Here is a 24,246-nt window from a genome sequence, read left to right as displayed (position 1 = left end):
GATCTCCTGTTTACTAGACAGGCGCTTTAACCAACGAAGCCACAGCGCCTTGTGATGGCAAAGCTGGCACAGCTGTGCAGCTTTAAAAAAACGCCACTGCTATCGGATGTTTCCAATTCCTGCAACCTTTCATGACCTGATGGGGTGGCTCAAACCTTCATGGTTTTTCTTTTCAGGGCTGGAAAAAGGAAGGTGAGCAGATACTAGGTAGACAACTGAGGTGTGTCCCTTTATCCGCAGTCGTTTTCCACTGCTTTCTTTAAGGGCCCACACGGTACTGGAGTTCTGTTCCATACTTGGCAGCAACTTGTAAAAGGATGAAGCTTTCAGTCATGACAATTAGAAAAGCAAAAACTTTTTGAAAAAGGCATCCACACCGACAAATTTGCAGACGACAATAGCAGCTGGAACTTCGTGGAGAGCTAGAGGTTTGCGGTTCCATAGGTGATTGAGCCGCTTCTTAGCAGAGCAAGAATTGTTACCTGCTCTGCTTTCCATGCATAAGGCAGAATAGATGGATGGAAGACATGCCAGGGATGTCTGGAAATGGTTTGGCATCCGTTAGCATAGGTCCACCTTTCAAGGGTTTTCCATGCATCTTCTTGAGGCATTACTTACTGTAGGAGGCGAGGTATGACCCACTCAGCCCATGACCGATCAGCAAAACTCTGCAGGCACCGACTAGGCACACTTTGTTTGGGAGTTTGTCAAAGGGAACCACGGCGCTCACCAGGACGAGGTGGCCGAGTGGTTAAGGCGATGGACTGCTAATCAATTGTGCTCTGCATGCATGGGTTCGAATCCCATCCTCGTCGATTTCTTCTGCTTCGTCCAAGCTGAAATCTTTGTTTGCTAACCCTCTTTTTACTGGACAAGCAGTGATTGTCCCCTCCATGGTGGACTTTAACTGTGACCTCTCAAGACGGCTCTTATTAAAGCTAGGAAAGACGCATATTTGTTGTGTGGCATACAAGTTACGTGGCATATCAACGGGTTAAGTCCACTCTTTTTATTTTTCATGCTTGATGGCATCCTCGGCCTTCTCATGAAGATGAAGGCCTCTTTGTCCTTTGCAGCCTTTAGCTGGTACTGATTCTAGATCCCCTGACTGGTCTACCTTAGGACTGTGTGAAAGACAAGTAAGATGTCAGACGTGAGCGAATAACTTTTTTTTGGTTTGCTTCAGAAGCTCAAAAGAGAAGAAAGAAAGGCACTGCTGAGATTCGAACTCAGGATCTCCTGTTTACTAGACAGGCGCTTTAACCAACTAAGCCACAGCGCCTTGTGATGGCAAAGCTGGCACAGCTGTGCAGCTTAAAAAAAACGCCACTGCTATCGGATGTTTCCAATTCCTGCAACCTTTCATGACCTGATGGGGTGGCTCAAACCTTCATGGTTTTTCTTTTCAGGGCTGGAAAAAGGAAGGTGAGCAGATACTAGGTAGACAACTGAGGTGTGTCCCTTTATCCGCAGTCGTTTTCCACTGCTTTCTTTAAGGGCCCACACGGTACTGGAGTTCTGTTCCATACTTGGCAGCAACTTGTAAAAGGATGAAGCTTTCAGTCATGACAATTAGAAAAGCAAAAACTTTTTGAAAAAGGCATCCACACCGACAAATTTGCAGACGACAATAGCAGCTGGAACTTCGTGGAGAGCTAGAGGTTTGCGGTTCCATAGGTGATTGAGCCGCTTCTTAGCAGAGCAAGAATTGTTACCTGCTCTGCTTTCCATGCATAAGGCAGAATAGATGGATGGAAGACATGCCAGGGATGTCTGGAAATGGTTTGGCATCCCTTAGCATAGGTCCACCTTTCAAGGGTTTTCCATGCATCTTCTTGAGGCATTACTTACTGTAGGAGGCGAGGTATGACCCACTCAGCCCATGACCGATCAGCAAAACTCTGCAGGCACCGACTAGGCACACTTTGTTTGGGAGTTTGTCAAAGGGAACCACGGCGCTCACCAGGACGAGGTGGCCGAGTGGTTAAGGCGATGGACAGCTAATCCATTGTGCTCTGCATGCATGGGTTCGAATCCCATCCTCGTCGATTTCTTCTGCTTCGTCCAAGCTGAAATCTTTGTTTGCTAATCCTCTTTTTACTGGACAAGCAGTGATTGTCCCCTCCATGGTGGACTTTAACTGTGACCTCTCAAGATGGCTCTTATTAAAGCTAGGAAAGACGCATATTTGTTGTGTCGCATACAAGTTACGTGGCATATCAACGGGTTAAGTCCACTCTTTTTATTTTTCATGCTTTATGGCATCCTCGGCCTTCTCATGAAGATGAAGGCCTCTTTGTCCTTTGCAGCCTTTAGCTGGTACTGATTCTAGATCCCCTGACTGGTCTACCTTAGGACTGTGTGAAAGACAAGTAAGATGTCAGACGTGAGCGAATAACTTTTTTTTGGTTTGCTTCAGAAGCTCAAAAGAGAAGAAAGATAGGCACTGCCGAGATTCGAACTCAGGATCTCCTGTTTACTAGACAGGCACTTTAACCAACTAAGCCACAGCGCCTTGTGATGGCAAAGCTGGCACAGCTGTGCAGCTTAAAAAAAACGCCACTGCTATCGGATGTTTCCAATTCCTGCAACCTTTCATGACCTGATGGGGTGGCTCAAACCTTCATGGTTTTTCTTTTCAGGGCTGGAAAAAGGAAGGTGAGCAGATACTAGGTAGACAACTGAGGTGTGTCCCTTTATCCGCAGTCGTTTTCCACTGCTTTCTTTAAGGGCCCACACGGTACTGGAGTTCTGTTCCATACTTGGCAGCAACTTGTAAAAGGATGAAGCTTTCAGTCATGACAATTAGAAAAGCAAAAACTTTTTGAAAAAGGCATCCACACCGACAAATTTGCAGACCACAATAGCAGCTGGAACTTCGTGGAGAGCTAGAGGTTTGCGGTTCCATAGGTGATTGAGCCGCTTCTTAGCAGAGCAAGAATTGTTACCTGCTCTGCTTTCCATGCATAAGGCAGAATAGATGGATGGAAGACATGCCAGGGATGTCTGGAAATGGTTTGGCATCCCTTAGCATAGGTCCACCTTTCAAGGGTTTTCCATGCATCTTCTTGAGGCATTACTTACTGTAGGAGGCGAGGTATGACCCACTCAGCCCATGACCGATCAGCAAAACTCTGCAGGCACCGACTAGGCACAATTTGTTTGGGAGTTTGTCAAAGGGAACCACGGCACTCACCAGGACGAGGTGGCCGAGTGGTTAAGGCGATGGACAGCTAATCCATTGTGCTCTGCATGCATGGGTTCGAATCCCATCCTCGTTGATTTCTTCTGCTTCGTCCAAGCTGAAATCTTTGTTTGCTAATCCTCTTTTTACTGGACAAGCAGTGATTGTCCCCTCCATGGTGGACTTTAACTGTGACCTCTCAAGACGGCTCTTATTAAAGCTAGGAAAGACGCATATTTGTTGTGTGGCATACAAGTTACGTGGCATATCAACGGGTTAAGTCCACTCTTTTTATTTTTCATGCTTGATGGCATCCTCGGCCTTCTCATGAAGATGAAGGCCTCTTTGTCCTTTGCAGCCTTTAGCTGGTACTGATTCTAGATCCCCTGACTGGTCTACCTTAGGACTGTGTGAAAGACAAGTAAGATGTCAGACGTGAGCGAATAACTTTTTTTTGGTTTGCTTCAGAAGCTCAAAAGAGAAGAAAGAAAGGCACTGCTGAGATTCGAACTCAGGATCTCCTGTTTACTAGACAGGCGCTTTAACCAACTAAGCCACAGCGCCTTGTGATGGCAAAGCTGGCACAGCTGTGCAGCTTAAAAAAAACGCCACTGCTATCGGATGTTTCCAATTCCTGCAACCTTTCATGACCTGATGGGGTGGCTCAAACCTTCATGGTTTTTCTTTTCAGGGCTGGAAAAAGGAAGGTGAGCAGATACTAGGTAGACAACTGAGGTGTGTCCCTTTATCCGCAGTCGTTTTCCACTGCTTTCTTTAAGGGCCCACACGGTACTGGAGTTCTGTTCCATACTTGGCAGCAACTTGTAAAAGGATGAAGCTTTCAGTCATGACAATTAGAAAAGCAAAAACTTTTTGAAAAAGGCATCCACACCGACAAATTTGCAGACGACAATAGCAGCTGGAACTTCATGGAGAGCTAGAGGTTTGCGGTTCCATAGGTGATTGAGCCGCTTCTTAGCAGAGCAAGAATTGTTACCTGCTCTGCTTTCCATGCATAAGGCAGAATAGATGGATGGAAGACATGCCAGGGATGTCTGGAAATGGTTTGGCATCCCTTAGCATAGGTCCACCTTTCAAGGGTTTTCCATGCATCTTCTTGAGGCATTACTTACTGTAGGAGGCGAGGTATGACCCACTCAGCCCATGACCGATCAGCAAAACTCTGCAGGCACCGACTAGGCACACTTTGTTTGGGAGTTTGTCAAAGGGAACCACAGCGCTCACCAGGACGAGGTGGCCGAGTGGTTAAGGCGATGGACTGCTAATCCATTGTGCTCTGCATGCATGGGTTCGAATCCCATCCTCGTCGATTTCTTCTGCTTCGTCCAAGCTGAAATCTTTGTTTGCTAATCCTCTTTTTACTGGACAAGCAGTGATTGTCCCCTCCATGGTGGACTTTAACTGTGACCTCTCAAGACGGCTCTTATTAAAGCTAGGAAAGACGCATATTTGTTGTGTGGCATACAAGTTACGTGGCATATCAACGGGTTAAGTCCACTCTTTTTATTTTTCATGCTTGATGGCATCCTCGGCCTTCTCATGAAGATGAAGGCCTCTTTGTCCTTTGCAGCCTTTAGCTGGTACTGATTCTAGATCCCCTGACTGGTCTACCTTAGGACTGTGTGAAAGACAAGTAAGATGTCAGACGTGAGCGAATAACTTTTTTTTGGTTTGCTTCAGAAGCTCAAAAGAGAAGAAAGAAAGGCACTGCCGAGATTCGAACTCAGGATCTCCTGTTTACTAGACAGGCGCTTTAACCAACTAAGCCACAGCGCCTTGTGATGGCAAAGCAGGCACAGCTGTGCAGCTTAAAAAAAACGCCACTGCTATCGGATGTTTCCAATTCCTGCAACCTTTCATGACCTGATGGGGTGGCTCAAACCTTCATGGTTTTTCTTTTCAGGGCTGGAAAAAGGAAGGTGAGCAGATACTAGGTAGACAACTGAGGTGTGTCCCTTTATCCGCAGTCGTTTTCCACTGCTTTCTTTAAGGGCCCACACGGTACTGGAGTTCTGTTCCATACTTGGCAGCAACTTGTAAAAGGATGAAGCTTTCAGTCATGACAATTAGAAAAGCAAAAACTTTTTGAAAAAGGCATCCACACCGACAAATTTGCAGACGACAATAGCAGCTGGAACTTCGTGGAGAGCTAGAGGTTTGCGGTTCCATAGGTGATTGAGCCGCTTCTTAGCAGAGCAAGAATTGTTACCTGCTCTGCTTTCCATGCATAAGGCAGAATAGATGGATGGAAGACATGCCAGGGATGTCTGGAAATGGTTTGGCATCCCTTAGCATAGGTCCACCTTTCAAGGGTTTTCCATGCATCTTCTTGAGGCATTACTTACTGTAGGAGGCGAGGTATGACCCACTCAGCCCATGACCGATCAGCAAAACTCTGCAGGCACCGACTAGGCACACTTTGTTTGGGAGTTTGTCAAAGGGAACCACGGCGCTCACCAGGACGAGGTGGCCGAGTGGTTAAGGCGATGGACAGCTAATCCATTGTGCTCTGCATGCATGGGTTCGAATCCCATCCTCGTCGATTTCTTCTGCTTCGTCCAAGCTGAAATCTTTGTTTGCTAATCCTCTTTTTACTGGACAAGCAGTGATTGTCCCCTCCATGGTGGACTTTAACTGTGACCTCTCAAGACGGCTCTTATTAAAGCTAGGAAAGACGCATATTTGTTGTGTGGCATACAAGTTACGTGGCATATCAACGGGTTAAGTCCACTCTTTTTATTTTTCATGCTTGATGGCATCCTCGGCCTTCTCATGAAGATGAAGGCCTCTTTGTCCTTTGCAGCCTTTAGCTGGTACTGATTCTAGATCCCCTGACTGGTCTACCTTAGGACTGTGTGAAAGACAAGTAAGATGTCAGACGTGAGCGAATAACTTTTTTTTGGTTTGCTTCAGAAGCTCAAAAGAGAAGAAAGAAAGGCACTGCCGAGATTCGAACTCAGGATCTCCTGTTTACTAGACAGGCGCTTTAACCAACTAAGCCACAGCGCCTTGTGATGGCAAAGCTGGCACAGCTGTGCAGCTTAAAAAAAACGCCACTGCTATCGGATGTTTCCAATTCCTGCAACCTTTCATGACCTGATGGGGTGGCTCAAACCTTCATGGTTTTTCTTTTCAGGGCTGGAAAAAGGAAGGTGAGCAGATACTAGGTAGACAACTGAGGTGTGTCCCTTTATCCGCAGTCGTTTTCCACTGCTTTCTTTAAGGGCCCACACGGTACTGGAGTTCTGTTCCATACTTGGCAGCAACTTGTAAAAGGATGAAGCTTTCAGTCATGACAATTAGAAAAGCAAAAACTTTTTGAAAAAGGCATCCACACCGACAAATTTGCAGACGACAATAGCAGCTGGAACTTCGTGGAGAGCTAGAGGTTTGCGGTTCCATAGGTGATTGAGCCGCTTCTTAGCAGAGCAAGAATTGTTACCTGCTCTGCTTTCCATGCATAAGGCAGAATAGATGGATGGAAGACATGCCAGGGATGTCTGGAAATGGTTTGGCATCCCTTAGCATAGGTCCACCTTTCAAGGGTTTTCCATGCATCTTCTTGAGGCATTACTTACTGTAGGAGGCGAGGTATGACCCACTCAGCCCATGACCGATCAGCAAAACTCTGCAGGCACCGACTAGGCACACTTTGTTTGGGAGTTTGTCAAAGGGAACCACGGCGCTCACCAGGACGAGGTGGCCGAGTGGTTAAGGCGATGGACTGCTAATCCATTGTGCTCTGCATGCATGGGTTCGAATCCCATCCTCGTCGATTTCTTCTGCTTCGTCCAAGCTGAAATCTTTGTTTGCTAATCCTCTTTTTACTGGACAAGCAGTGATTGTCCCCTCCATGGTGGACTTTAACTGTGACCTCTCAAGACGGCTCTTATTAAAGCTAGGAAAGACGCATATTTGTTGTGTGGCATACAAGTTACGTGGCATATCAACGGGTTAAGTCCACTCTTTTTATTTTTCATGCTTGATGGCATCCTCGGCCTTCTCATGAAGATGAAGGCCTCTTTGTCCTTTGCAGCCTTTAGCTGGTACTGATTCTAGATCCCCTGACTGGTCTACCTTAGGACTGTGTGAAAGACAAGTAAGATGTCAGACGTGAGCGAATAACTTTTTTTTGGTTTGCTTCAGAAGCTCAAAAGAGAAGAAAGAAAGGCACTGCCGAGATTCGAACTCAGGCTCTCCTGTTTACTAGACAGGCGCTTTAACCAACTAAGCCACAGCGCCTTGTGATGGCAAAGCTGGCACAGCTGTGCAGCTTAAAAAAAACGCCACTGCTATCGGATGTTTCCAATTCCTGCAACCTTTCATGACCTGATGGGGTGGCTCAAACCTTCATGGTTTTTCTTTTCAGGGCTGGAAAAAGGAAGGTGAGCAGATACTAGGTAGACAACTGAGGTGTGTCCCTTTATCTGCAGTCGTTTTCCACTGCTTTCTTTAAGGGCCCACACGGTACTGGAGTTCTGTTCCATACTTGGCAGCAACTTGTAAAAGGATGAAGCTTTCAGTCATGACAATTAGAAAAGCAAAAACTTTTTGAAAAAGGCATCCACACCGACAAATTTGCAGACGACAATAGCAGCTGGAACTTCGTGGAGAGCTAGAGGTTTGCGGTTCCATAGGTGATTGAGCCGCTTCTTAGCAGAGCAAGAATTGTTACCTGCTCTGCTTTCCATGCATAAGGCAGAATAGATGGATGGAAGACATGCCAGGGATGTCTGGAAATGGTTTGGCATCCCTTAGCATAGGTCCACCTTTCAAGGGTTTTCCATGCATCTTCTTGAGGCATTACTTACTGTAGGAGGCGAGGTATGACCCACTGAGCCCATGACCGATCAGCAAAACTCTGCAGGCACCGACTAGGCACACTTTGTTTGGGAGTTTGTCAAAGGGAACCACGGCGCTCACCAGGACGAGGTGGCCGAGTGGTTAAGGCGATGGACTGCTAATCCATTGTGCTCTGCATGCATGGGTTCGAATCCCATCCTCGTCGATTTCTTCTGCTTCGTCCAAGCTGAAATCTTTGTTTGCTAATCCTCTTTTTACTGGACAAGCAGTGATTGTCCCCTCCATGGTGGACTTTAACTGTGACCTCTCAAGACGGCTCTTATTAAAGCTAGGAAAGACGCATATTTGTTGTGTGGCATACAAGTTACGTGGCATATCAACGGGTTAAGTCCACTCTTTTTATTTTTCATGCTTGATGGCATCCTCGGCCTTCTCATGAAGATGAAGGCCTCTTTGTCCTTTGCAGCCTTTAGCTGGTACTGATTCTAGATCCCCTGACTGGTCTACCTTAGGACTGTGTGAAAGACAAGTAAGATGTCAGACGTGAGCGAATAACTTTTTTTTGGTTTGCTTCAGAAGCTCAAAAGAGAAGAAAGAAAGGCACTGCCGAGATTCGAACTCAGGATCTCCTGTTTACTAGACAGGCGCTTTAACCAACTAAGCCACAGCGCCTTGTGATGGCAAAGCAGGCACAGCTGTGCAGCTTAAAAAAAACGCCACTGCTATCGGATGTTTCCAATTCCTGCAACCTTTCATGACCTGATGGGGTGGCTCAAACCTTCATGGTTTTTCTTTTCAGGGCTGGAAAAAGGAAGGTGAGCAGATACTAGGTAGACAACTGAGGTGTGTCCCTTTATCCGCAGTCGTTTTCCACTGCTTTCTTTAAGGGCCCACACGGTACTGGAGTTCTGTTCCATACTTGGCAGCAACTTGTAAAAGGATGAAGCTTTCAGTCATGACAATTAGAAAAGCAAAAACTTTTTGAAAAAGGCATCCACACCGACAAATTTGCAGACGACAATAGCAGCTGGAACTTCGTGGAGAGCTAGAGGTTTGCGGTTCCATAGGTGATTGAGCCGCTTCTTAGCAGAGCAAGAATTGTTACCTGCTCTGCTTTCCATGCATAAGGCAGAATAGATGGATGGAAGACATGCCAGGGATGTCTGGAAATGGTTTGGCATCCCTTAGCATAGGTCCACCTTTCAAGGGTTTTCCATGCATCTTCTTGAGGCATTACTTACTGTAGGAGGCGAGGTATGACCCACTCAGCCCATGACCGATCAGCAAAACTCTGCAGGCACCGACTAGGCACACTTTGTTTGGGAGTTTGTCAAAGGGAACCACGGCGCTCACCAGGACGAGGTGGCCGAGTGGTTAAGGCGATGGACAGCTAATCCATTGTGCTCTGCATGCATGGGTTCGAATCCCATCCTCGTCGATTTCTTCTGCTTCGTCCAAGCTGAAATCTTTGTTTGCTAATCCTCTTTTTACTGGACAAGCAGTGATTGTCCCCTCCATGGTGGACTTTAACTGTGACCTCTCAAGACGGCTCTTATTAAAGCTAGGAAAGACGCATATTTGTTGTGTGGCATACAAGTTACGTGGCATATCAACGGGTTAAGTCCACTCTTTTTATTTTTCATGCTTGATGGCATCCTCGGCCTTCTCATGAAGATGAAGGCCTCTTTGTCCTTTGCAGCCTTTAGCTGGTACTGATTCTAGATCCCCTGACTGGTCTACCTTAGGACTGTGTGAAAGACAAGTAAGATGTCAGACGTGAGCGAATAACTTTTTTTTGGTTTGCTTCAGAAGCTCAAAAGAGAAGAAAGAAAGGCACTGCCGAGATTCGAACTCAGGATCTCCTGTTTACTAGACAGGCGCTTTAACCAACTAAGCCACAGCGCCTTGTGATGGCAAAGCTGGCACAGCTGTGCAGCTTAAAAAAAACGCCACTGCTATCGGATGTTTCCAATTCCTGCAACCTTTCATGACCTGATGGGGTGGCTCAAACCTTCATGGTTTTTCTTTTCAGGGCTGGAAAAAGGAAGGTGAGCAGATACTAGGTAGACAACTGAGGTGTGTCCCTTTATCCGCAGTCGTTTTCCACTGCTTTCTTTAAGGGCCCACACGGTACTGGAGTTCTGTTCCATACTTGGCAGCAACTTGTAAAAGGATGAAGCTTTCAGTCATGACAATTAGAAAAGCAAAAACTTTTTGAAAAAGGCATCCACACCGACAAATTTGCAGACGACAATAGCAGCTGGAACTTCGTGGAGAGCTAGAGGTTTGCGGTTCCATAGGTGATTGAGCCGCTTCTTAGCAGAGCAAGAATTGTTACCTGCTCTGCTTTCCATGCATAAGGCAGAATAGATGGATGGAAGACATGCCAGGGATGTCTGGAAATGGTTTGGCATCCCTTAGCATAGGTCCACCTTTCAAGGGTTTTCCATGCATCTTCTTGAGGCATTACTTACTGTAGGAGGCGAGGTATGACCCACTCATCCCATGACCGATCAGCAAAACTCTGCAGGCACCGACTAGGCACACTTTGTTTGGGAGTTTGTCAAAGGGAACCACGGCGCTCACCAGGACGAGGTGGCCGAGTGGTTAAGGCGATGGACTGCTAATCCATTGTGCTCTGCATGCATGGGTTCGAATCCCATCCTCGTGGATTTCTTCTGCTTCGTCCAAGCTGAAATCTTTGTTTGCTAATCCTCTTTTTACTGGACAAGCAGTGATTGTCCCCTCCATGGTGGACTTTAACTGTGACCTCTCAAGACGGCTCTTATTAAAGCTAGGAAAGACGCATATTTGTTGTGTGGCATACAAGTTACGTGGCATATCAACGGGTTAAGTCCACTCTTTTTATTTTTCATGCTTGATGGCATCCTCGGCCTTCTCATGAAGATGAAGGCCTCTTTGTCCTTTGCAGCCTTTAGCTGGTACTGATTCTAGATCCCCTGACTGGTCTACCTTAGGACTGTGTGAAAGACAAGTAAGATGTCAGACGTGAGCGAATAACTTTTTTTTGGTTTGCTTCAGAAGCTCAAAAGAGAAGAAAGGAAGGCACTGCCGAGATTCGAACTCAGGATCTCCTGTTTACTAGACAGGCGCTTTAACCAACTAAGCCACAGCGCCTTGTGATGGCAAAGATGGCACAGCTGTGCAGCTTAAAAAAAACGCCACTGCTATCGGATGTTTCCAATTCCTGCAACCTTTCATGACCTGATGGGGTGGCTCAAACCTTCATGGTTTTTCTTTTCAGGGCTGGAAAAAGGAAGGTGAGCAGATACTAGGTAGACAACTGAGGTGTGTCCCTTTATCCGCAGTCGTTTTCCACTGCTTTCTTTAAGGGCCCACACGGTACTGGAGTTCTGTTCCATACTTGGCAGCAACTTGTAAAAGGATGAAGCTTTCAGTCATGACAATTAGAAAAGCAAAAACTTTTTGAAAAAGGCATCCACACCGACAAATTTGCAGACGACAATAGCAGCTGGAACTTCGTGGAGAGCTAGAGGTTTGCGGTTCCATAGGTGATTGAGCCGCTTCTTAGCAGAGCAAGAATTGTTACCTGCTCTGCTTTCCATGCATAAGGCAGAATAGATGGATGGAAGACATGCCAGGGATGTCTGGAAATGGTTTGGCATCCCTTAGCATAGGTCCACCTTTCAAGGGTTTTCCATGCATCTTCTTGAGGCATTACTTACTGTAGGAGGCGAGGTATGACCCACTCAGCCCATGACCGATCAGCAAAACTCTGCAGGCACCGACTAGGCACACTTTGTTTGGGAGTTTGTCAAAGGGAACCACGGCGCTCACCAGGACGAGGTGGCCGAGTGGTTAAGGCGATGGACTGCTAATCCATTGTGCTCTGCATGCATGGGTTCGAATCCCATCCTCGTCGATTTCTTCTGCTTCGTCCAAGCTGAAATCTTTGTTTGCTAATCCTCTTTTTACTGGACAAGCAGTGATTGTCCCCTCCATGGTGGACTTTAACTGTGACCTCTCAAGACGGCTCTTATTAAAGCTAGGAAAGACGCATATTTGTTGTGTGGCATACAAGTTACGTGGCATATCAACGGGTTAAGTCCACTCTTTTTATTTTTCATGCTTGATGGCATCCTCGGCCTTCTCATGAAGATGAAGGCCTCTTTGTCCTTTGCAGCCTTTAGCTGGTACTGATTCTAGATCCCCTGACTGGTCTACCTTAGGACTGTGTGAAAGACAAGTAAGATGTCAGACGTGAGCGAATAACTTTTTTTTGGTTTGCTTCAGAAGCTCAAAAGAGAAGAAAGAAAGGCACTGCCGAGATTCGAACTCAGGATCTCCTGTTTACTAGACAGGCGCTTTAACCAACGAAGCCACAGCGCCTTGTGATGGCAAAGCTGGCACAGCTGTGCAGCTTTAAAAAAACGCCACTGCTATCGGATGTTTCCAATTCCTGCAACCTTTCATGACCTGATGGGGTGGCTCAAACCTTCATGGTTTTTCTTTTCAGGGCTGGAAAAAGGAAGGTGAGCAGATACTAGGTAGACAACTGAGGTGTGTCCCTTTATCCGCAGTCGTTTTCCACTGCTTTCTTTAAGGGCCCACACGGTACTGGAGTTCTGTTCCATACTTGGCAGCAACTTGTAAAAGGATGAAGCTTTCAGTCATGACAATTAGAAAAGCAAAAACTTTTTGAAAAAGGCATCCACACCGACAAATTTGCAGACGACAATAGCAGCTGGAACTTCGTGGAGAGCTAGAGGTTTGCGGTTCCATAGGTGATTGAGCCGCTTCTTAGCAGAGCAAGAATTGTTACCTGCTCTGCTTTCCATGCATAAGGCAGAATAGATGGATGGAAGACATGCCAGGGATGTCTGGAAATGGTTTGGCATCCCTTAGCATAGGTCCACCTTTCAAGGGTTTTCCATGCATCTTCTTGAGGCATTACTTACTGTAGGAGGCGAGGTATGACCCACTCATCCCATGACCGATCAGCAAAACTCTGCAGGCACCGACTAGGCACACTTTGTTTGGGAGTTTGTCAAAGGGAACCACGGCGCTCACCAGGACGAGGTGGCCGAGTGGTTAAGGCGATGGACTGCTAATCCATTGTGCTCTGCATGCATGGGTTCGAATCCCATCCTCGTCGATTTCTTCTGCTTCGTCCAAGCTGAAATCTTTGTTTGCTAATCCTCTTTTTACTGGACAAGCAGTGATTGTCCCCTCCATGGTGGACTTTAACTGTGACCTCTCAAGACGGCTCTTATTAAAGCTAGGAAAGACGCATATTTGTTGTGTGGCATACAAGTTACGTGGCATATCAACGGGTTAAGTCCACTCTTTTTATTTTTCATGCTTGATGGCATCCTCGGCCTTCTCATGAAGATGAAGGCCTCTTTGTCCTTTGCAGCCTTTAGCTGGTACTGATTCTAGATCCCCTGACTGGTCTACCTTAGGACTGTGTGAAAGACAAGTAAGATGTCAGACGTGAGCGAATAACTTTTTTTTGGTTTGCTTCAGAAGCTCAAAAGAGAAGAAAGGAAGGCACTGCCGAGATTCGAACTCAGGATCTCCTGTTTACTAGACAGGCGCTTTAACCAACTAAGCCACAGCGCCTTGTGATGGCAAAGATGGCACAGCTGTGCAGCTTAAAAAAAACGCCACTGCTATCGGATGTTTCCAATTCCTGCAACCTTTCATGACCTGATGGGGTGGCTCAAACCTTCATGGTTTTTCTTTTCAGGGCTGGAAAAAGGAAGGTGAGCAGATACTAGGTAGACAACTGAGGTGTGTCCCTTTATCCGCAGTCGTTTTCCACTGCTTTCTTTAAGGGCCCACACGGTACTGGAGTTCTGTTCCATACTTGGCAGCAACTTGTAAAAGGATGAAGCTTTCAGTCATGACAATTAGAAAAGCAAAAACTTTTTGAAAAAGGCATCCACACCGACAAATTTGCAGACGACAATAGCAGCTGGAACTTCGTGGAGAGCTAGAGGTTTGCGGTTCCATAGGTGATTGAGCCGCTTCTTAGCAGAGCAAGAATTGTTACCTGCTCTGCTTTCCATGCATAAGGCAGAATAGATGGATGGAAGACATGCCAGGGATGTCTGGAAATGGTTTGGCATCCCTTAGCATAGGTCCACCTTTCAAGGGTTTTCCATGCATCTTCTTGAGGCATTACTTACTGTAGGAGGCGAGGTATGACCCACTCAGCCCATGACCGATCAGCAAAACTCTGCAGGCACCGACTAGGCACACTTTGTTTGGGAGTTTGTCAAAGGGAACCACGGCGCTCACCAGGACGAGGTGGCCGAGTGGTTAAGGCGATGGACTGCTAATCCATTGTGCTCTGCATGCATGGGTTCGAATCCCATCCTCGTCGATTTCTTCTGCTTCGTCCAAGCTGAAATCTTTGTTTGCTAATCCTCTTTTTACTGGACAAGCAGTGATTGTCCCCTCCATGGTGGACTTTAACTGTGACCTCTCAAGACGGCTCTTATTAAAGCTAGGAAAGACGCATATTTGTTGTGTGGCATACAAGTTACGTGGCATATCAACGGGTTAAGTCCACTCTTTTTATTTTTCATGCTTGATGGCATCCTCGGCCTTCTCATGAAGATGAAGGCCTCTTTGTCCTTTGCAGCCTTTAGCTGGTACTGATTCTAGATCCCCTGACTGGTCTACCTTAGGACTGTGTGAAAGACAAGTAAGATGTCAGACGTGAGCGAATAACTTTTTTTTGGTTTGCTTCAGAAGCTCAAAAGAGAAGAAAGAAAGGCACTGCCGAGATTCGAACTCAGGATCTCCTGTTTACTAGACAGGCGCTTTAACCAACGAAGCCACAGCGCCTTGTGATGGCAAAGCTGGCACAGCTGTGCAGCTTTAAAAAAACGCCACTGCTATCGGATGTTTCCAATTCCTGCAACCTTTCATGACCTGATGGGGTGGCTCAAACCTTCATGGTTTTTCTTTTCAGGGCTGGAAAAAGGAAGGTGAGCAGATACTAGGTAGACAACTGAGGTGTGTCCCTTTATCCGCAGTCGTTTTCCACTGCTTTCTTTAAGGGCCCACACGGTACTGGAGTTCTGTTCCATACTTGGCAGCAACTTGTAAAAGGATGAAGCTTTCAGTCATGACAATTAGAAAAGCAAAAACTTTTTGAAAAAGGCATCCACACCGACAAATTTGCAGACGACAATAGCAGCTGGAACTTCGTGGAGAGCTAGAGGTTTGCGGTTCCATAGGTGATTGAGCCGCTTCTTAGCAGAGCAAGAATTGTTACCTGCTCTGCTTTCCATGCATAAGGCAGAATAGATGGATGGAAGACATGCCAGGGATGTCTGGAAATGGTTTGGCATCCCTTAGCATAGGTCCACCTTTCAAGGGTTTTCCATGCATCTTCTTGAGGCATTACTTACTGTAGGAGGCGAGGTATGACCCACTCAGCCCATGACCGATCAGCAAAACTCTGCAGGCACCGACTAGGCACACTTTGTTTGGGAGTTTGTCAAAGGGAACCACGGCGCTCACCAGGACGAGGTGGCCGAGTGGTTAAGGCGATGGACTGCTAATCCATTGTGCTCTGCATGCATGGGTTCGAATCCCATCCTCGTCGATTTCTTCTGCTTCGTCCAAGCTGAAATCTTTGTTTGCTAATCCTCTTTTTACTGGACAAGCAGTGATTGTCCCCTCCATGGTGGACTTTAACTGTGACCTCTCAAGACGGCTCTTATTAAAGCTAGGAAAGACGCATATTTGTTGTGTGGCATACAAGTTACGTGGCATATCAACGGGTTAAGTCCACTCTTTTTATTTTTCATGCTTGATGGCATCCTCGGCCTTCTCATGAAGATGAAGGCCTCTTTGTCCTTTGCAGCCTTTAGCTGGTACTGATTCTAGATCCCCTGACTGGTCTACCTTAGGACTGTGTGAAAGACAAGTAAGATGTCAGACGTGAGCGAATAACTTTTTTTTGGTTTGCTTCAGAAGCTCAAAAGAGAAGAAAGAAAGGCACTGCCGAGATTCGAACTCAGGATCTCCTGTTTACTAGACAGGCGCTTTAACCAACTAAGCCACAGCGCCTTGTGATGGCAAAGCTGGCACAGCTGTGCAGCTTAAAAAAAACGCCACTGCTATCGGATGTTTCCAATTCCTGCAACCTTTCATGACCTGATGGGGTGGCTCAAACCTTCATGGTTTTTCTTTTCAGGGCTGGAAAAAGGAAGGTGAGCAGATACTAGGTAGACAACTGAGGTGTGTCCCTTTATCCGCAGTCGTTTTCCACTGCTTTCTTTAAGGGCCCACACGGTACTGGAGTTCTGTTCCATACTTGGCAGCAACTTGTAAAAGGATGAAGCTTTCAGTCATGACAATTAGAAAAGCAAAAACTTTTTGAAAAAGGCATCCACACCGACAAATTTGCAGACGACAATAGCAGCTGGAACTTCGTGGAGAGCTAGAGGTTTGCGGTTCCATAGGTGATTGAGCCGCTTCTTAGCAGAGCAAGAATTGTTACCTGCTCTGCTTTCCATGCATAAGGCAGAATAGATGGATGGAAGACATGCCAGGGATGTCTGGAAATGGTTTGGCATCCCTTAGCATAGGTCCACCTTTCAAGGGTTTTCCATGCATCTTCTTGAGGCATTACTTACTGTAGGAGGCGAGGTATGACCCACTCAGCCCATGACCGATCAGCAAAACTCTGCAGGCACCGACTAGGCACACTTTGTTTGGGAGTTTGTCAAAGGGAACCACGGCGCTCACCAGGACGAGGTGGCCGAGTGGTTAAGGCGATGGACAGCTAATCCATTGTGCTCTGCATGCATGGGTTCGAATCCCATCCTCGTCGATTTCTTCTGCTTCGTCCAAGCTGAAATCTTTGTTTGCTAATCCTCTTTTTACTGGACAAGCAGTGATTGTCCCCTCCATGGTGGACTTTAACTGTGACCTCTCAAGATGGCTCTTATTAAAGCTAGGAAAGACGCATATTTGTTGTGTGGCATACAAGTTACGTGGCATATCAACGGGTTAAGTCCACTCTTTTTATTTTTCATGCTTTATGGCATCCTCGGCCTTCTCATGAAGATGAAGGCCTCTTTGTCCTTTGCAGCCTTTAGCTGGTACTGATTCTAGATCCCCTGACTGGTCTACCTTAGGACTGTGTGAAAGACAAGTAAGATGTCAGACGTGAGCGAATAACTTTTTTTTGGTTTGCTTCAGAAGCTCAAAAGAGAAGAAAGATAGGCACTGCCGAGATTCGAACTCAGGATCTCCTGTTTACTAGACAGGCACTTTAACCAACTAAGCCACAGCGCCTTGTGATGGCAAAGCTGGCACAGCTGTGCAGCTTAAAAAAAACGCCACTGCTATCGGATGTTTCCAATTCCTGCAACCTTTCATGACCTGATGGGGTGGCTCAAACCTTCATGGTTTTTCTTTTCAGGGCTGGAAAAAGGAAGGTGAGCAGATACTAGGTAGACAACTGAGGTGTGTCCCTTTATCCGCAGTCGTTTTCCACTGCTTTCTTTAAGGGCCCACACGGTACTGGAGTTCTGTTCCATACTTGGCAGCAACTTGTAAAAGGATGAAGCTTTCAGTCATGACAATTAGAAAAGCAAAAACTTTTTGAAAAAGGCATCCACACCGACAAATTTGCAGACCACAATAGCAGCTGGAACTTCGTGGAGAGCTAGAGGTTTGCGGTTCCATAGGTGATTGAGCCGCTTCTTAGCAGAGCAAGAATTGTTACCTGCTCTGCTTTCCATGCATAAGGCAGAATAGATGGATGGAAGACATGCCAGGGATGTCTGGAAATGGTTTGGCATCCCTTAGCATAGGTCCACCTTTCAAGGGTTTTCCATGCATCTTCTTGAGGCATTACTTACTGTAGGAGGCGAGGTATGACCCACTCAGCCCATGACCGATCAGCAAAACTCTGCAGGCACCGACTAGGCACACTTTGTTTGGGAGTTTGTCAAAGGGAACCACGGCACTCACCAGGACGAGGTGGCCGAGTGGTTAAGGCGATGGACAGCTAATCCATTGTGCTCTGCATGCATGGGTTCGAATCCCATCCTCGTTGATTTCTTCTGCTTCGTCCAAGCTGAAATCTTTGTTTGCTAATCCTCTTTTTACTGGACAAGCAGTGATTGTCCCCTCCATGGTGGACTTTAACTGTGACCTCTCAAGACGGCTCTTATTAAAGCTAGGAAAGACGCATATTTGTTGTGTGGCATACAAGTTACGTGGCATATCAACGGGTTAAGTCCACTCTTTTTATTTTTCATGCTTGATGGCATCCTCGGCCTTCTCATGAAGATGAAGGCCTCTTTGTCCTTTGCAGCCTTTAGCTGGTACTGATTCTAGATCCCCTGACTGGTCTACCTTAGGACTGTGTGAAAGACAAGTAAGATGTCAGACGTGAGCGAATAACTTTTTTTTGGTTTGCTTCAGAAGCTCAAAAGAGAAGAAAGAAAGGCACTGCTGAGATTCGAACTCAGGATCTCCTGTTTACTAGACAGGCGCTTTAACCAACTAAGCCACAGCGCCTTGTGATGGCAAAGCTGGCACAGCTGTGCAGCTTAAAAAAAACGCCACTGCTATCGGATGTTTCCAATTCCTGCAACCTTTCATGACCTGATGGGGTGGCTCAAACCTTCATGGTTTTTCTTTTCAGGGCTGGAAAAAGGAAGGTGAGCAGATACTAGGTAGACAACTGAGGTGTGTCCCTTTATCCGCAGTCGTTTTCCACTGCTTTCTTTAAGGGCCCACACGGTACTGGAGTTCTGTTCCATACTTGGCAGCAACTTGTAAAAGGATGAAGCTTTCAGTCATGACAATTAGAAAAGCAAAAACTTTTTGAAAAAGGCATCCACACCGACAAATTTGCAGACGACAATAGCAGCTGGAACTTCATGGAGAGCTAGAGGTTTGCGGTTCCATAGGTGATTGAGCCGCTTCTTAGCAGAGCAAGAATTGTTACCTGCTCTGCTTTCCATGCATAAGGCAGAATAGATGGATGGAAGACATGCCAGGGATGTCTGGAAATGGTTTGGCATCCCTTAGCATAGGTCCACCTTTCAAGGGTTTTCCATGCATCTTCTTGAGGCATTACTTACTGTAGGAGGCGAGGTATGACCCACTCAGCCCATGACCGATCAGCAAAACTCTGCAGGCACCGACTAGGCACACTTTGTTTGGGAGTTTGTCAAAGGGAACCACAGCGCTCACAAGGACGAGGTGGCCGAGTGGTTAAGGCGATGGACTGCTAATCCATTGTGCTCTGCATGCATGGGTTCGAATCCCATCCTCGTCGATTTCTTCTGCTTCGTCCAAGCTGAAATCTTTGTTTGCTAATCCTCTTTTTACTGGACAAGCAGTGATTGTCCCCTCCATGGTGGACTTTAACTGTGACCTCTCAAGACGGCTCTTATTAAAGCTAGGAAAGACGCATATTTGTTGTGTGGCATACAAGTTACGTGGCATATCAACGGGTTAAGTCCACTCTTTTTATTTTTCATGCTTGATGGCATCCTCGGCCTTCTCATGAAGATGAAGGCCTCTTTGTCCTTTGCAGCCTTTAGCTGGTACTGATTCTAGATCCCCTGACTGGTCTACCTTAGGACTGTGTGAAAGACAAGTAAGATGTCAGACGTGAGCGAATAACTTTTTTTTGGTTTGCTTCAGAAGCTCAAAAGAGAAGAAAGAAAGGCACTGCCGAGATTCGAACTCAGGATCTCCTGTTTACTAGACAGGCGCTTTAACCAACTAAGCCACAGCGCCTTGTGATGGCAAAGCAGGCACATCTGTGCAGCTTAAAAAAAACGCCACTGCTATCGGATGTTTCCAATTCCTGCAACCTTTCATGACCTGATGGGGTGGCTCAAACCTTCATGGTTTTTCTTTTCAGGGCTGGAAAAAGGAAGGTGAGCAGATACTAGGTAGACAACTGAGGTGTGTCCCTTTATCCGCAGTCGTTTTCCACTGCTTTCTTTAAGGGCCCACACGGTACTGGAGTTCTGTTCCATACTTGGCAGCAACTTGTAAAAGGATGAAGCTTTCAGTCATGACAATTAGAAAAGCAAAAACTTTTTGAAAAAGGCATCCACACCGACAAATTTGCAGACGACAATAGCAGCTGGAACTTCGTGGAGAGCTAGAGGTTTGCGGTTCCATAGGTGATTGAGCCGCTTCTTAGCAGAGCAAGAATTGTTACCTGCTCTGCTTTCCATGCATAAGGCAGAATAGATGGATGGAAGACATGCCAGGGATGTCTGGAAATGGTTTGGCATCCCTTAGCATAGGTCCACCTTTCAAGGGTTTTCCATGCATCTTCTTGAGGCATTACTTACTGTAGGAGGCGAGGTATGACCCACTCAGCCCATGACCGATCAGCAAAACTCTGCAGGCACCGACTAGGCACACTTTGTTTGGGAGTTTGTCAAAGGGAACCACGGCGCTCACCAGGACGAGGTGGCCGAGTGGTTAAGGCGATGGACAGCTAATCCATTGTGCTCTGCATGCATGGGTTCGAATCCCATCCTCGTCGATTTCTTCTGCTTCGTCCAAGCTGAAATCTTTGTTTGCTAATCCTCTTTTTACTGGACAAGCAGTGATTGTCCCCTCCATGGTGGACTTTAACTGTGACCTCTCAAGACGGCTCTTATTAAAGCTAGGAAAGACGCATATTTGTTGTGTGGCATACAAGTTACGTGGCATATCAACGGGTTAAGTCCACTCTTTTTATTTTTCATGCTTGATGGCATCCTCGGCCTTCTCATGAAGATGAAGGCCTCTTTGTCCTTTGCAGCCTTTAGCTGGTACTGATTCTAGATCCCCTGACTGGTCTACCTTAGGACTGTGTGAAAGACAAGTAAGATGTCAGACGTGAGCGAATAACTTTTTTTTGGTTTGCTTCAGAAGCTCAAAAGAGAAGAAAGAAAGGCACTGCCGAGATTCGAACTCAGGATCTCCTGTTTACTAGACAGGCGCTTTAACCAACTAAGCCACAGCGCCTTGTGATGGCAAAGCTGGCACAGCTGTGCAGCTTAAAAAAAACGCCACTGCTATCGGATGTTTCCAATTCCTGCAACCTTTCATGACCTGATGGGGTGGCTCAAACCTTCATGGTTTTTCTTTTCAGGGCTGGAAAAAGGAAGGTGAGCAGATACTAGGTAGACAACTGAGGTGTGTCCCTTTATCCGCAGTCGTTTTCCACTGCTTTCTTTAAGGGCCCACACGGTACTGGAGTTCTGTTCCATACTTGGCAGCAACTTGTAAAAGGATGAAGCTTTCAGTCATGACAATTAGAAAAGCAAAAACTTTTTGAAAAAGGCATCCACACCGACAAATTTGCAGACGACAATAGCAGCTGGAACTTCGTGGAGAGCTAGAGGTTTGCGGTTCCATAGGTGATTGAGCCGCTTCTTAGCAGAGCAAGAATTGTTACCTGCTCTGCTTTCCATGCATAAGGCAGAATAGATGGATGGAAGACATGCCAGGGATGTCTGGAAATGGTTTGGCATCCCTTAGCATAGGTCCACCTTTCAAGGGTTTTCCATGCATCTTCTTGAGGCATTACTTACTGTAGGAGGCGAGGTATGACCCACTCAGCCCATGACCGATCAGCAAAACTCTGCAGGCACCGACTAGGCACACTTTGTTTGGGAGTTTGTCAAAGGGAACCACGGCGCTCACCAGGACGAGGTGGCCGAGTGGTTAAGGCGATGGACTGCTAATCCATTGTGCTCTGCATGCATGGGTTCAAATCCCATCCTCGTCGATTTCTTCTGCTTCGTCCAAGCTGAAATCTTTGTTTGCTAATCCTCTTTTTACTGGACAAGCAGTGATTGTCCCCTCCATGGTGGACTTTAACTGTGACCTCTCAAGATGGCTCTTATTAAAGCTAGGAAAGACGCATATTTGTTGTGTGGCATACAAGTTACGTGGCATATCAACGGGTTAAGTCCACTCTTTTTATTTTTCATGCTTTATGGCATCCTCGGCCTTCTCATGAAGATGAAGGCCTCTTTGTCCTTTGCAGCCTTTAGCTGGTACTGATTCTAGATCCCCTGACTGGTCTACCTTAGGACTGTGTGAAAGACAAGTAAGATGTCAGACGTGAGCGAATAACTTTTTTTTGGTTTGCTTCAGAAGCTCAAAAGAGAAGAAAGATAGGCACTGCCGAGATTCGAACTCAGGATCTCCTGTTTACTAGACAGGCACTTTAACCAACTAAGCCACAGCGCCTTGTGATGGCAAAGCTGGCACAGCTGTGCAGCTTAAAAAAAACGCCACTGCTATCGGATGTTTCCAATTCCTGCAACCTTTCATGACCTGATGGGGTGGCTCAAACCTTCATGGTTTTTCTTTTCAGGGCTGGAAAAAGGAAGGTGAGCAGATACTAGGTAGACAACTGAGGTGTGTCCCTTTATCTGCAGTCGTTTTCCACTGCTTTCTTTAAGGGCCCACACGGTACTGGAGTTCTGTTCCATACTTGGCAGCAACTTGTAAAAGGATGAAGCTTTCAGTCATGACAATTAGAAAAGCAAAAACTTTTTGAAAAAGGCATCCACACCGACAAATTTGCAGACGACAATAGCAGCTGGAACTTCGTGGAGAGCTAGAGGTTTGCGGTTCCATAGGTGATTGAGCCGCTTCTTAGCAGAGCAAGAATTGTTACCTGCTCTGCTTTCCATGCATAAGGCAGAATAGATGGATGGAAGACATGCCAGGGATGTCTGGAAATGGTTTGGCATCCCTTAGCATAGGTCCACCTTTCAAGGGTTTTCCATGCATCTTCTTGAGGCATTACTTACTGTAGGAGGCGAGGTATGACCCACTCAGCCCATGACCGATCAGCAAAACTCTGCAGGCACCGACTAGGCACACTTTGTTTGGGAGTTTGTCAAAGGGAACCACGGCGCTCACCAGGACGAGGTGGCCGAGTGGTTAAGGCGATGGACTGCTAATCCATTGTGCTCTGCATGCATGGGTTCGAATCCCATCCTCGTCGATTTCTTCTGCTTCGTCCAAGCTGAAATCTTTGTTTGCTAATCCTCTTTTTACTGGACAAGCAGTGATTGTCCCCTCCATGGTGGACTTTAACTGTGACCTCTCAAGACGGCTCTTATTAAAGCTAGGAAAGACGCATATTTGTTGTGTGGCATACAAGTTACGTGGCATATCAACGGGTTAAGTCCACTCTTTTTATTTTTCATGCTTGATGGCATCCTCGGCCTTCTCATGAAGATGAAGGCCTCTTTGTCCTTTGCAGCCTTTAGCTGGTACTGATTCTAGATCCCCTGACTGGTCTACCTTAGGACTGTGTGAAAGACAAGTAAGATGTCAGACGTGAGCGAATAACTTTTTTTTGGTTTGCTTCAGAAGCTCAAAAGAGAAGAAAGAAAGGCACTGCCGAGATTCGAACTCAGGATCTCCTGTTTACTAGACAGGCGCTTTAACCAACTAAGCCACAGCGCCTTGTGATGGCAAAGCTGGCACAGCTGTGCAGCTTAAAAAAAACGCCACTGCTATCGGATGTTTCCAATTCCTGCAACCTTTCATGACCTGATGGGGTGGCTCAAACCTTCATGGTTTTTCTTTTCAGGGCTGGAAAAAGGAAGGTGAGCAGATACTAGGTAGACAACTGAGGTGTGTCCCTTTATCCGCAGTCGTTTTCCACTGCTTTCTTTAAGGGCCCACACGGTACTGGAGTTCTGTTCCATACTTGGCAGCAACTTGTAAAAGGATGAAGCTTTCAGTCATGACAATTAGAAAAGCAAAAACTTTTTGAAAAAGGCATCCACACCGACAAATTTGCAGACGACAATAGCAGCTGGAACTTCGTGGAGAGCTAGAGGTTTGCGGTTCCATAGGTGATTGAGCCGCTTCTTAGCAGAGCAAGAATTGTTACCTGCTCTGCTTTCCATGCATAAGGCAGAATAGATGGATGGAAGACATGCCAGGGATGTCTGGAAATGGTTTGGCATCCCTTAGCATAGGTCCACCTTTCAAGGGTTTTCCATGCATCTTCTTGAGGCATTACTTACTGTAGGAGGCGAGGTATGACCCACTCAGCCCATGACCGATCAGCAAAACTCTGCAGGCACCGACTAGGCACACTTTGTTTGGGAGTTTGTCAAAGGGAACCACGGCGCTCACCAGGAAGAGGTGGCCGAGTGGTTAAGGCGATGGACTGCTAATCCATTGTGCTCTGCATGCATGGGTTCGAATCCCATCCTCGTCGATTT

The 24,246-nt window shown here is 46.5% G+C and overlaps 12 non-coding genes across 12 annotated transcripts; 9 read left to right on the top strand and 3 right to left on the bottom strand.

Annotated features, from left to right (window-relative positions):
- Positions 1–1,208: 1,208 nt before the first annotated feature.
- On the bottom strand, positions 1,209–1,282 carry TRNAT-AGU (transfer RNA threonine (anticodon AGU)). Its single transcript has one exon. It is a non-coding gene; the product is annotated as a tRNA-Thr (tRNA).
- Positions 1,283–3,674: 2,392 nt separating this feature from the next.
- On the bottom strand, positions 3,675–3,748 carry TRNAT-AGU (transfer RNA threonine (anticodon AGU)). Its single transcript has one exon. It is a non-coding gene; the product is annotated as a tRNA-Thr (tRNA).
- A 684-nt stretch (positions 3,749–4,432) lies between these two features.
- On the top strand, positions 4,433–4,514 carry TRNAS-GCU (transfer RNA serine (anticodon GCU)). The gene has a single exon. It is a non-coding gene; the product is annotated as a tRNA-Ser (tRNA).
- Positions 4,515–6,898: 2,384 nt separating this feature from the next.
- Positions 6,899–6,980, top strand: TRNAS-GCU (transfer RNA serine (anticodon GCU)). Its single transcript has one exon. It is a non-coding gene; the product is annotated as a tRNA-Ser (tRNA).
- A 1,151-nt stretch (positions 6,981–8,131) lies between these two features.
- TRNAS-GCU (transfer RNA serine (anticodon GCU)) lies at positions 8,132–8,213 on the top strand. Its single transcript has one exon. It is a non-coding gene; the product is annotated as a tRNA-Ser (tRNA).
- Positions 8,214–11,830: 3,617 nt separating this feature from the next.
- On the top strand, positions 11,831–11,912 carry TRNAS-GCU (transfer RNA serine (anticodon GCU)). Its single transcript has one exon. It is a non-coding gene; the product is annotated as a tRNA-Ser (tRNA).
- A 1,151-nt stretch (positions 11,913–13,063) lies between these two features.
- On the top strand, positions 13,064–13,145 carry TRNAS-GCU (transfer RNA serine (anticodon GCU)). Its single transcript has one exon. It is a non-coding gene; the product is annotated as a tRNA-Ser (tRNA).
- Positions 13,146–14,296: 1,151 nt separating this feature from the next.
- On the top strand, positions 14,297–14,378 carry TRNAS-GCU (transfer RNA serine (anticodon GCU)). Its single transcript has one exon. It is a non-coding gene; the product is annotated as a tRNA-Ser (tRNA).
- A 1,151-nt stretch (positions 14,379–15,529) lies between these two features.
- Positions 15,530–15,611, top strand: TRNAS-GCU (transfer RNA serine (anticodon GCU)). The gene has a single exon. It is a non-coding gene; the product is annotated as a tRNA-Ser (tRNA).
- Positions 15,612–18,470: 2,859 nt separating this feature from the next.
- TRNAT-AGU (transfer RNA threonine (anticodon AGU)) lies at positions 18,471–18,544 on the bottom strand. Its single transcript has one exon. It is a non-coding gene; the product is annotated as a tRNA-Thr (tRNA).
- Positions 18,545–19,228: 684 nt separating this feature from the next.
- Positions 19,229–19,310, top strand: TRNAS-GCU (transfer RNA serine (anticodon GCU)). The gene has a single exon. It is a non-coding gene; the product is annotated as a tRNA-Ser (tRNA).
- Positions 19,311–22,927: 3,617 nt separating this feature from the next.
- TRNAS-GCU (transfer RNA serine (anticodon GCU)) lies at positions 22,928–23,009 on the top strand. The gene has a single exon. It is a non-coding gene; the product is annotated as a tRNA-Ser (tRNA).
- Positions 23,010–24,246: the final 1,237 nt, after the last annotated feature.

The sequence above is a fragment of the Engystomops pustulosus genome, chromosome 7 (assembly GCF_040894005.1).
Source record: "Engystomops pustulosus chromosome 7, aEngPut4.maternal, whole genome shotgun sequence".
NCBI lineage: Eukaryota > Metazoa > Chordata > Amphibia > Anura > Leptodactylidae > Engystomops > Engystomops pustulosus.
This window is presented reverse-complemented; position numbering and strand designations above follow the sequence as displayed.